This window comes from Vicia villosa, linkage group LG2 (assembly GCF_029867415.1).
Source record: "Vicia villosa cultivar HV-30 ecotype Madison, WI linkage group LG2, Vvil1.0, whole genome shotgun sequence".
Lineage (NCBI taxonomy): Eukaryota > Viridiplantae > Streptophyta > Magnoliopsida > Fabales > Fabaceae > Vicia > Vicia villosa.
The window spans coordinates 72866213-72875941 of NC_081181.1; the positions used below are offsets into that span (position 1 = coordinate 72866213).

At 26.4% G+C, this 9729-nt stretch overlaps 1 long non-coding RNA gene across 1 annotated transcript; it reads left to right on the plus strand.

Annotated features, from left to right (window-relative positions):
• Positions 1-486: 486 nt before the first annotated feature.
• LOC131646285 (uncharacterized) lies at positions 487-2079 on the plus strand. The gene is made up of 3 exons (XR_009297392.1): positions 487-718; positions 930-1236; positions 1580-2079. It is a non-coding gene; the product is annotated as an uncharacterized LOC131646285 (long non-coding RNA).
• The last annotated feature ends 7650 nt before the right edge of the window (positions 2080-9729 follow it).

The following is a 9729-nucleotide window of genomic DNA, read 5'->3' on the forward strand; positions in this document are numbered from 1 at the left end:
ATTTTAATTTATTTGGTTTTTTCTTTTTTTAATTGTTATTATATAATATTATTTTATATTATAATAGATTATATGTGCAATAATTTATTCAGCTGCATTGAGAATATAATTGGGTTTAAATATCTAAGCAAACCCATTATTACTCCCTTGGCCACGTGAATGAAAGAAAAAAAGCCACAAAATCTGGCTTGGAAAACACAGAACTCCTTCAATTACTGCAACCAAAACAACAACTACACAACTTCCGATAAGCCCACTATTTCAATTGGGTTATTTCAAACCAACCATAAATATACCAGAGTTTATTCTTCAAACTCTAAACTATTCTTTTCTCTGCATTTCAAAACCAAAACCCATGTATCTAATTCCTTTCTGTGCATACAACATCTTCCCAACTCTTGCTTATCACTATCTCCGTCTAATCTTCTTCCTTCTATCTTTGATTTCCCTTTTTTTTTTTTTTCTGATTTTCCTTTCTCTCAGCTTTACTTGATTTGCTTATATGATGCTTAATTGTTTGAAATTTTTGAATCTAAAGCTAACATCATGTTTTTCGTGTGATTGTTTTAGCAATGAAACTCTGGTCAAATCGCCCTCCACAATGCAAATCTGGTCACCTCCATCATAATGCCTCCGTCTCGAGAGCCACCGCGTCAGAAATTGAAACTCGCTACCACATCATCAGAATACATTGTGAAACTTTAGATTTAACTACCCGGTACGTTTAGTTTTTTGATATGCACATTTGATGATTCTACGATACTAATTTGATACTAATTTGTGCGACAAATTTGGGTTCTTACTATTTCCCTGTGTTTTTCTGCTATTGTTGTTACTAAGCTACTTTGCGGTTTGCGGTTATATGCTTGGCTTGGAATGAGAGTTAATAATGAGTTAAAGGCATTTTGATTTTTGTTTTGTTATTACAGGACTATGCTCTTAAGGCAGACATGGAGGTTTTCTCTCCTATAAGTACACTTTTCAATCCAACGGATATTATACAAAGGTGAGTTTGAAAATGAGAGCAAGAATCGATGATTTGATGAAGCATGAATCGGTGGGAAGGAAAGGGGATTTCATTAGTAGTGTCATATGGAGAAAAATCTTACGACAAGTATGGTGTCAATTTGTGATAATATGGTTTCTTCAGACAGTGGAGAAATGGATCTTTTTCTTCATGGGTCACAATGCTAATATAGTTTTAAACATATTTTCAACACATTTGTCTTCTGTCAAGTAAACAATCTTTCTAACTTCACATAAAAAACTTATTATGCGTTGAAAAATGAATAGACAAATGAGTACATATAAGTAACTATTAAATCATCACTTAAATCAATTTATATTAAATATATTTGTTTACTTTTCCAACTCAGTAGAATGGTAGACTGAGAAAAGATAAGAATTTTTTGTAGTGTTGTCTTTTGTTATTGTACAAGCATGCTTCCAAGTTTGTTAATCTTTGGAATCTAATTTAACCTTTTGTTTTGTTGGTTGGCTTGACACCACATATTTATTTCTATTCCCACTTTTTTCTATTTTGAACTTGAAGCCATTTTTGTTTCCTTAATTTATGCAGGGTCCATTTGCAGCAGAGGGCAATCCTTTCCTTCACAGGTGGTTTATACGGCCCAATTAGCCTGATATGTTCTGGTCAGATTATGATTTTCATGTTTGCCCTTTCCTTCACAGGTGGTTTATACGGCCCAATTAGCCTGATATGTTCTGGTCAGATTGTGATTTTCATGTAGTTAGTATGTGCTGTTTTGCTTGGTTTTGTACAATATCAGAAGTCTTCAATATTTTCGCCTCATTGGTTATGCGCGAAATCAAACAGACCTTAATAGTGATTGTGATTATACACGGCTTCTTCTTCAATAATCACTCTTGAAGATGTTTTGGAAAAGCCATATCGCTGAATCTGTAATATGGCTGAATCTACAATATGGCCGAAATGAAACTGCAGTTATATATGCTATGAATAATTGAAGATTTCTACTGACACATCTAATATAATTCTTTCCATTATATTGATTAGTTTGTTTATTATAAATTGAAACTGTTTTTGATGTTTTGTTCGATTTTGTTTTGTTTGATTTTATAATTTATATATTGAGATCTATAGGAGTGTGTGTTGTTGATGCTTCTAATCCCGCCTCTGATTTTGTCGGAGAAACTGCTGATGCATTTTCATTTCAATGTAGCCTTCCTATGAATTTACTGGAGAAACTGCTGATGCATTTTCATTTCAATGTAGCCTTCCTCTGATTTTGTCGGAGAAACTGCTGATGCATTTTCATTTCAATGTAGCCTTTATCTCATCTTTTGTCACTGTTTTTGTAATTTTCGAATAGTTGTTCAGCTATGCTTCTCACCAACTTAACATTACATACATTATTAGTATTTGCATGCTTGGTTTCTAATGCTTCCCTATAAAATGAGATATATGATTTTGAGTTATATAGATATCTGATTTAAACATGTTTTGAGTTGCAACTTGCAGCATGACATAACCAGCAACAAACAATCTCAGTATTCATATAATCTCAGATTTTTATTTTAAATATTTTTTATAATTTGAATATTTTGTTCAAAAATCTTTTATAAGTTTTTTTCTTTTTAAAAGAACTTAAAAGAATATTGGTTTAAATAATTTCTTATAAAATAGTACTATTTTAGATATTTTAATAATTTATTATAATTTCTTATAGATATAAAAAAATTAAGGTAATAAAGTTTTACATGATTGCATCATGTAAAGACCTTAGCATGATTTCAATATGTTGGTTGTTTTTAAAGTTAATGAAATTTTTGTCCTAATACAGTTTCATGAAAGTTGCGATCGAGAAGAGTATGATTATACTTCCATGTTATATATATATATATATATATATATATATATATATATATATATATATATATATATATATATATATATATATATATATATATATATATATATATATATATATATATATATATTCACTATAGAATTCATTATATATATATATATATATATATATATATATATATATATATATATATATATATATATATATATATATATATATATATATATTTAATAGAGTGGTATCCTTCCTTCCGTGCCGACTAATCCATCTGAGAGGAGTTTTTTAAGCTCCCCACGTAGCCTCCGAAATTAATAAATATGTATTAAGTTGTGTAAAAAAATAAATGTCAAATTATTATACAATATTTCAATTGATTTTAGTTATTCCTAGATCTGATTTTTTTTTTTACCTACAAATATCAACACTAATTAATAAATACTAAATTATTATAATTTTATTTACCTATTTATAATTATTCGATATTCTTAGAACAAAAAGATTTTTGTTTTTTCTCTTTCCTATATAAAATTTAATACTCTATTTAATCTTTGATTTTTTTTTATTAATATTCAATTTCAAACATTTTTACTAATTTTTTCAAATATTTCTCATAATTTATTCAAATTAACTTCATAATTGTATTCATGTTAAAAATATGTTAATGGATAGTCATGAAAATTTAATGATAAATGGTAATCATAAAAAATAATGATAAAAGATAAAAATGTATTAATATAGTCAATTTTATAAATTGAATAAACTACAATTGTTTTTATAAATGGGAATAAGTTACAAAGAATTTTAAATTAGAGATTTTATATTTATTATACTGAGACTACTTAATGTGATTATTTTAAATTTATGAAAATAAATATATATTGTTTATCATACATATTTTATTTATTTGTGATACTCTTTTTAAAATATATCTATTATATTAACTATAATTGTGAATACTTTTAAACTATAATAAAAATGGAAGATGATACGACAAATATGAACTAACTGATATAAAAATAATAATTAAGAAGAATCATAATTAAAAGTGATTTTATGAATTTATTTTAAAAGTATCCTGACGGGTACTGTCATACAATCTATTATCTATTACAAAATCAATCACCATTATTATAAAATTAAATAATATTTGTTGATTATTATTATTATTAATGTATATCATCAAAACAATTCTTAGGAGTTAAAAATGAAATAAATTTCATTTACGTGTTTTTTATCATCCTAAAGTAATATAAGTGAATATATATATATATATATATATATATATATATATATATATATATATATATATATATATATATATATATATATATTAAAATTATGTTTAAAATATGTCAATAATTCATGAAGTTAAAGCCTAATGGCACAGACATACACTGGTAAATGACTATTTAATTATCATAGCTATTAAAACTCATGTTTTTAACTTTTCAACGTAAAATCAATTTTTCGTTGCTCAATGCAATTAATTTGAAAGGTCACACGGGAAGATGAAAATTTTCTTAATGCAGATACGGAAACTCAATCTTTTTAGCTTTTCATTCAAAAGCTGGACTTTTTTAAATCTTAAATTCAATTAAATGATAAATATAATATTGAATGAAATTATTATTATTGAATTGAGAACTAAATAATTTTTCATAATTATTAATTTAAAATTTATTTATAATACAACTAATTTGTTTATACTTCTAATTTGTTTTTTATTTAATTTTCTTATTAAAATTAAAAGTTCTAACTTGAAATAAAATATATTTTGTAATCATTTAGATTATTAGAAAAAGGTTAATAAAAACAAATCTAAATCAATAGAGATAAAATTTATAACTTTTTACTACAACTTATATCTTTTTTTATTCCAAAGTTAAATATTTAGTTTTTTATTATAAAAATATAAGAATAAAAACTATTTTGTAATTATTTAGATCCTTATTTGAGATAAAATTTATTTTGAAATTATTTAGACTTTTATAGAAAAGTTAATAAAACAAAATAAAATTAATTGAGATTTTGTAATTTTTGTAAACTTATGAAATAACTAAAACTTCTCAGAATTTTTTCAAATTAACTTCATAATTGTAATCATGTTAAAAATATGTTAATGGGTAGTCATGAAAACTTAATGATAAATGATAATCATAAAAAATAATGATAAAAGATAAAAATTTATTAATATAGTCAATTTTATAAATTGAATAAACTATGATTGTTTTTATAAACGGGAATAAGTTACAAAGCATTTTAAATTTGAGATTTTATATTTATTACACTATCCAATGGAGACTACTTAATGCGACTATTTTAAATATATGAGAATAAATATATATTATTTACCGTACATAGGTTTTAAATTTCTATTTTTTTATAATTGTACATATTCAAGATCTAATTACTCTATTAACATATTCATATTTTTATTATTTGTTTAATTTTTAAATATTTTAAGTATACATTAAATGTAGAAACTTTTAATATTTGACGGGAGATGTCATACATTTTAGATTTGAAAAAAATGAGCTAATATCTCAAATAGGTTTAATAAATTTTATTCTCTGACTATGTTTATTTCTTAATTAAAATTATATTTTTTTAACTTATAAAATTATATTTTTTATATTGTATAATATTATACATTAAATGTAGAAACTCTTAAGCATTTAAGGGGAGTTGTTATACATTTTACGTTTGGGAAAATGAGCTAATATCTCAAATAGGTTTAATAAATTTTTAGAATTAACTCATTTGTATTCAATTGAGGTTTCTTAACTCATCTGAATTGACGGGTAGATGTGAACGTATCTATGAGATACCAGTGATTGACGAATCATTTTAATGTCTATCTTTTAACTATTTGTTTTGTTACTATTTTATATATTCGAAGTTATAAAATTAATTGACGGGTAGATATGAATGTATCTATGAGATATCAGCTATTGATTGAAATTACCTGAATATTTATGAATTGTAAAATAAGTTATATTATGTTTGATATTCCAAACAAATGAATTAAATTTTGATAAATGATTATAAGTTATAACTATATTAATGTTATTTAACTGAAAATATGATGTCATATTTAATAATTTAGTCATTAATACGTGTAATATTAATCCGTATGTTTATTGTTTTTACTTAAAGAGCTAAAAAAAATTGATGTATTGTTAATTCTTTTATTGTTAACTATTATGTTTTTGAGATTAACATTCACTAAAATTTATTTGCATTTTGGTTAAATATATATGGTTGATTTATATAAAAGAACTCTACAAGTGATATTTGGATCTACAAGTGATATTTTGATACATGTAATGTGAAACCTCGACCAGACCCGTGCGATAGCACGGGTTTCCTACTAGTTTATGTTATGTTATAAAATGTTTAGTATTACCAGATAGCCCTTTAACTTTATATTTCACAATTTATATTTTAAAACGTTTTGGTTTGAGAAAACAATAAGTCAGTAAAAACTAGGTGGTCTAAATTCAATTGTTGGTAAAGGTTGTGGTTGTTGAGTTTTACTTCCTTCATGTATAGGTCGATCAAGAATGATCTTATGATATCATATATGTATTATTCAATGCTATGAAAACAAACATAATTTAGGGAGTTCTTGATGAGAAAAACATTTGAAGATTCCCATTTGAAACTTAAAGAAAAAACCATCTCTTAAAAGTTATAAAAAAAATTATAATATTTTAAAAATCTCTTTTAAAATTTGTAACAGACAAACTTTAAGATCTTTTAGAAAAAAGTCTTTGAATATTGATCAGTCTTTTTACAACAACTAGATCTACGGCCCGTGCGTTGCACGGGTTTGATTAAACATATTTTAAATATTATATATGGTTCAAGTGTGATGTGATTTTTAACTTCTAAAACATTTTTTAATTGAAAAATAAAATTTATTTTCCATAAATATTTCCAAAAAAAAATTTAAATGCCAAAATAATAAATTTGATATGTATTAGATTGAGCTTTTAAGAGACTATGTTAACAACATAAAAAAATATTGTAAATTTTTAAAATTTTGTAGAATTATATTGCCTTATTAGAAATTTTAAATAAAAAAATCGTGTAATAAGTCTTTGTACACAAAGTTTTTTTTTTTGAAAATCTTAGTATAAGTTTTTGTACACAGTTAATTTATATTCTAAATAAACATATAATGATGGGAATATAAAAGAGAAAAAGATTAGAGATAAAAGCATAAAGAAGCTACTATAGTATTGCACGGAAAATGCAACAGATGATCCAAATCTGTATCCGTATTTAATGTAATCAAAAGGTATTATACTAATAAAAATATATGATCATTGATTTTTATAGAATTTTAAAAATTGCACAAAAAATAAGTATACAACAAAAATGATGTGACATTTAATTCAAATGTGTAATATTTCATTATTGTAAAAAAAATTGATTCATATTATCTTCATATTAAAAAACAATAATATAAGCAAAAAAGACTTGAGAGAGTGTCATATATAGTTCAGATGTGCGACATTTAATCATTATTCATAAATTGATATTGTTATAAGGAATAATTATAACAATGAAGAAAATAACATATTTGCAATATTGTTTAATGCATCAAACAAACATAAATTGCAATTATAAAATTTCTATCATATATATCATAAAATAATTTGTACAAAAATTTATAATAATATAATAACAACAACAATAATAATATAATATAAATAGTAAATGTTATGAATTTATTTATGACAATAAACGATTAGAGTGGTTATGTTCAATAAATATAACAGATACCCGTAATATATTTTTTCTCGAAAAAGGTAGACTATTCGTATAATAATAAAATATTAATTAAAAAATAAAAAATGTATTTTAAAATTAAAAGATATAAAATATATTTAATGTTAAATGAAAAAAATAATAACATTATATCATTCTTATAATTTAAGATGTTGTAAACATAACTTAATAGATACGTGCTGCAATTATAAATACAATAAGGTTAACAATATAACGTTTTTCCTGAAATTTTACAAATCATAAGAAATTAAAACATGAAAACCATCATCATTCAAAATTCATATATACATACTTAATCTTCAAGATTTCGTCATATATAATTGATGGTAACATTAAACAATTACAATTAATTTATCAAAAATCTCACTAAATAAGTCATACCTATTTTCATGTTTGTCACCTCCTGTCATACCCCAAATTTGTCCTACCCCTTTACTTCTAACTGACTTAGGCTTTACATTCATGTACATACATCACTTAGGTCATAATCCATACCCATGCATGCATATCATTGGTATCAATCAAAGACTAGCAAGAAAGAGCTCTTATGGCAAGGAATTCCCTACCAAATGTGAGGATCTGAGGTGTGATTATGTGGCTTTGTTTTCATTGAAGTCTTCCTGGATTATGGTTCTTCTCAATTCAAGGCATTGGGGAAGGGTACAAGCTTGCAAACCATCTGGTTCCCTAAGTCAGGTTTCTTTGGCCAAAGTCAACCAGTTGACTTTCTGGTCAACATTCAATCAGGAATGGCTTCTATGTGTGAAAAATTCTCATACCGACTATGTGGATGTGTTTGTTTGACTGGATTTGATTGGAGGAGATTTAATCGGGAATTTCATCAATAATCGGAGAAAATCAGAACAGTTGATTTTTGGGTCAAAATCGGAAGAATTATTCAAATATTGACTTTTGGTGGAAAATTAATCAAGAAAAGTCGAAGAATGGATAAAATCGGGAGTTCGACAAAAAGTTGCCAAAATAGCAAAAAGACAAGTTTCCAACACTTAGAAAAAATTTTGATGCTTTAAATCTTGTTGAGCAGTCCACTTCAGCACTAGATTACACGCGGCAAATGGCATTTTTTGAAGAAAATTCCAACATCAAAGTTGTTCCTCTCATGGAGGAGAACGACTTTGTAGTTGGACACTTTTTCATTTGAAGCTTGTATGAAGAGTTAAAGTGGTGTGAAGTTTCTGAAAATTCATTTAAACCAAGTCATAATCTAAGCCACAAGTCAGGTCATGACCTGGCATTTCAACAAACACGTGGCATGCCAAATCTCAAGCCAATTTTAGAGCTCTAGAGAAGTGCCATGAATGCAAACTTGGTATGCGTCTCTTCCTTGCCATCTCCTCTATCCATTGAAACAAGAATTGGAATAATTGAACAAATATTGAGTGAGATACAAGCTTTCAAAGTTGTGTCCCAACACTGGCCAAACACTGCATGCAGCCAAGGCAGATTCTTAAGGCACACGCATGCATTTCAGCAAACACATGGTGTGCCAAATGTCAATGCCTTTTTCTCTCTCCACAAGCTCTCATTTTGAACAAGGCTGATCTTAAACTCTTCCTTGCCATGTCCACTTCCAAACAAGCTATGGATGGTAGCAAGTGGCCATGTATGGACCAAGATAGAGGCACTCAAAGTCATGCCCCCGCAAAGTCACATTTTTGACGAAGACCCAGGCCAGGAGTTGTGCTGTGCATGCGTGTCCAAATGCTGGTGCCCACCTTTGTTTCATACGAGTTTTCCTCCTATGCCAGATCTCATCTCAAGATGTCTTCAACTCAAAACCTATTATATTCCATGTGCTCTTCATGTTGATGGATGAATCAAAGTAACTGGTGGCTCATGGTGAGAGTTGTAAGGTCTCAAACTCGTGCACCAGTCTGAAACGAAAAAGCCATATTCCACAAATGACATAACTTTTGCTGCATGCATGAAAATAAGCCCCACACTCATGATACACTTTCTTCAAGCAACCTCACCTCACTATATAAACAAAACCTTCACAACTCACGATAAATACACACACTTCCATTTCTCCATTTTCAATTTCTATTCTCTCTCTCTC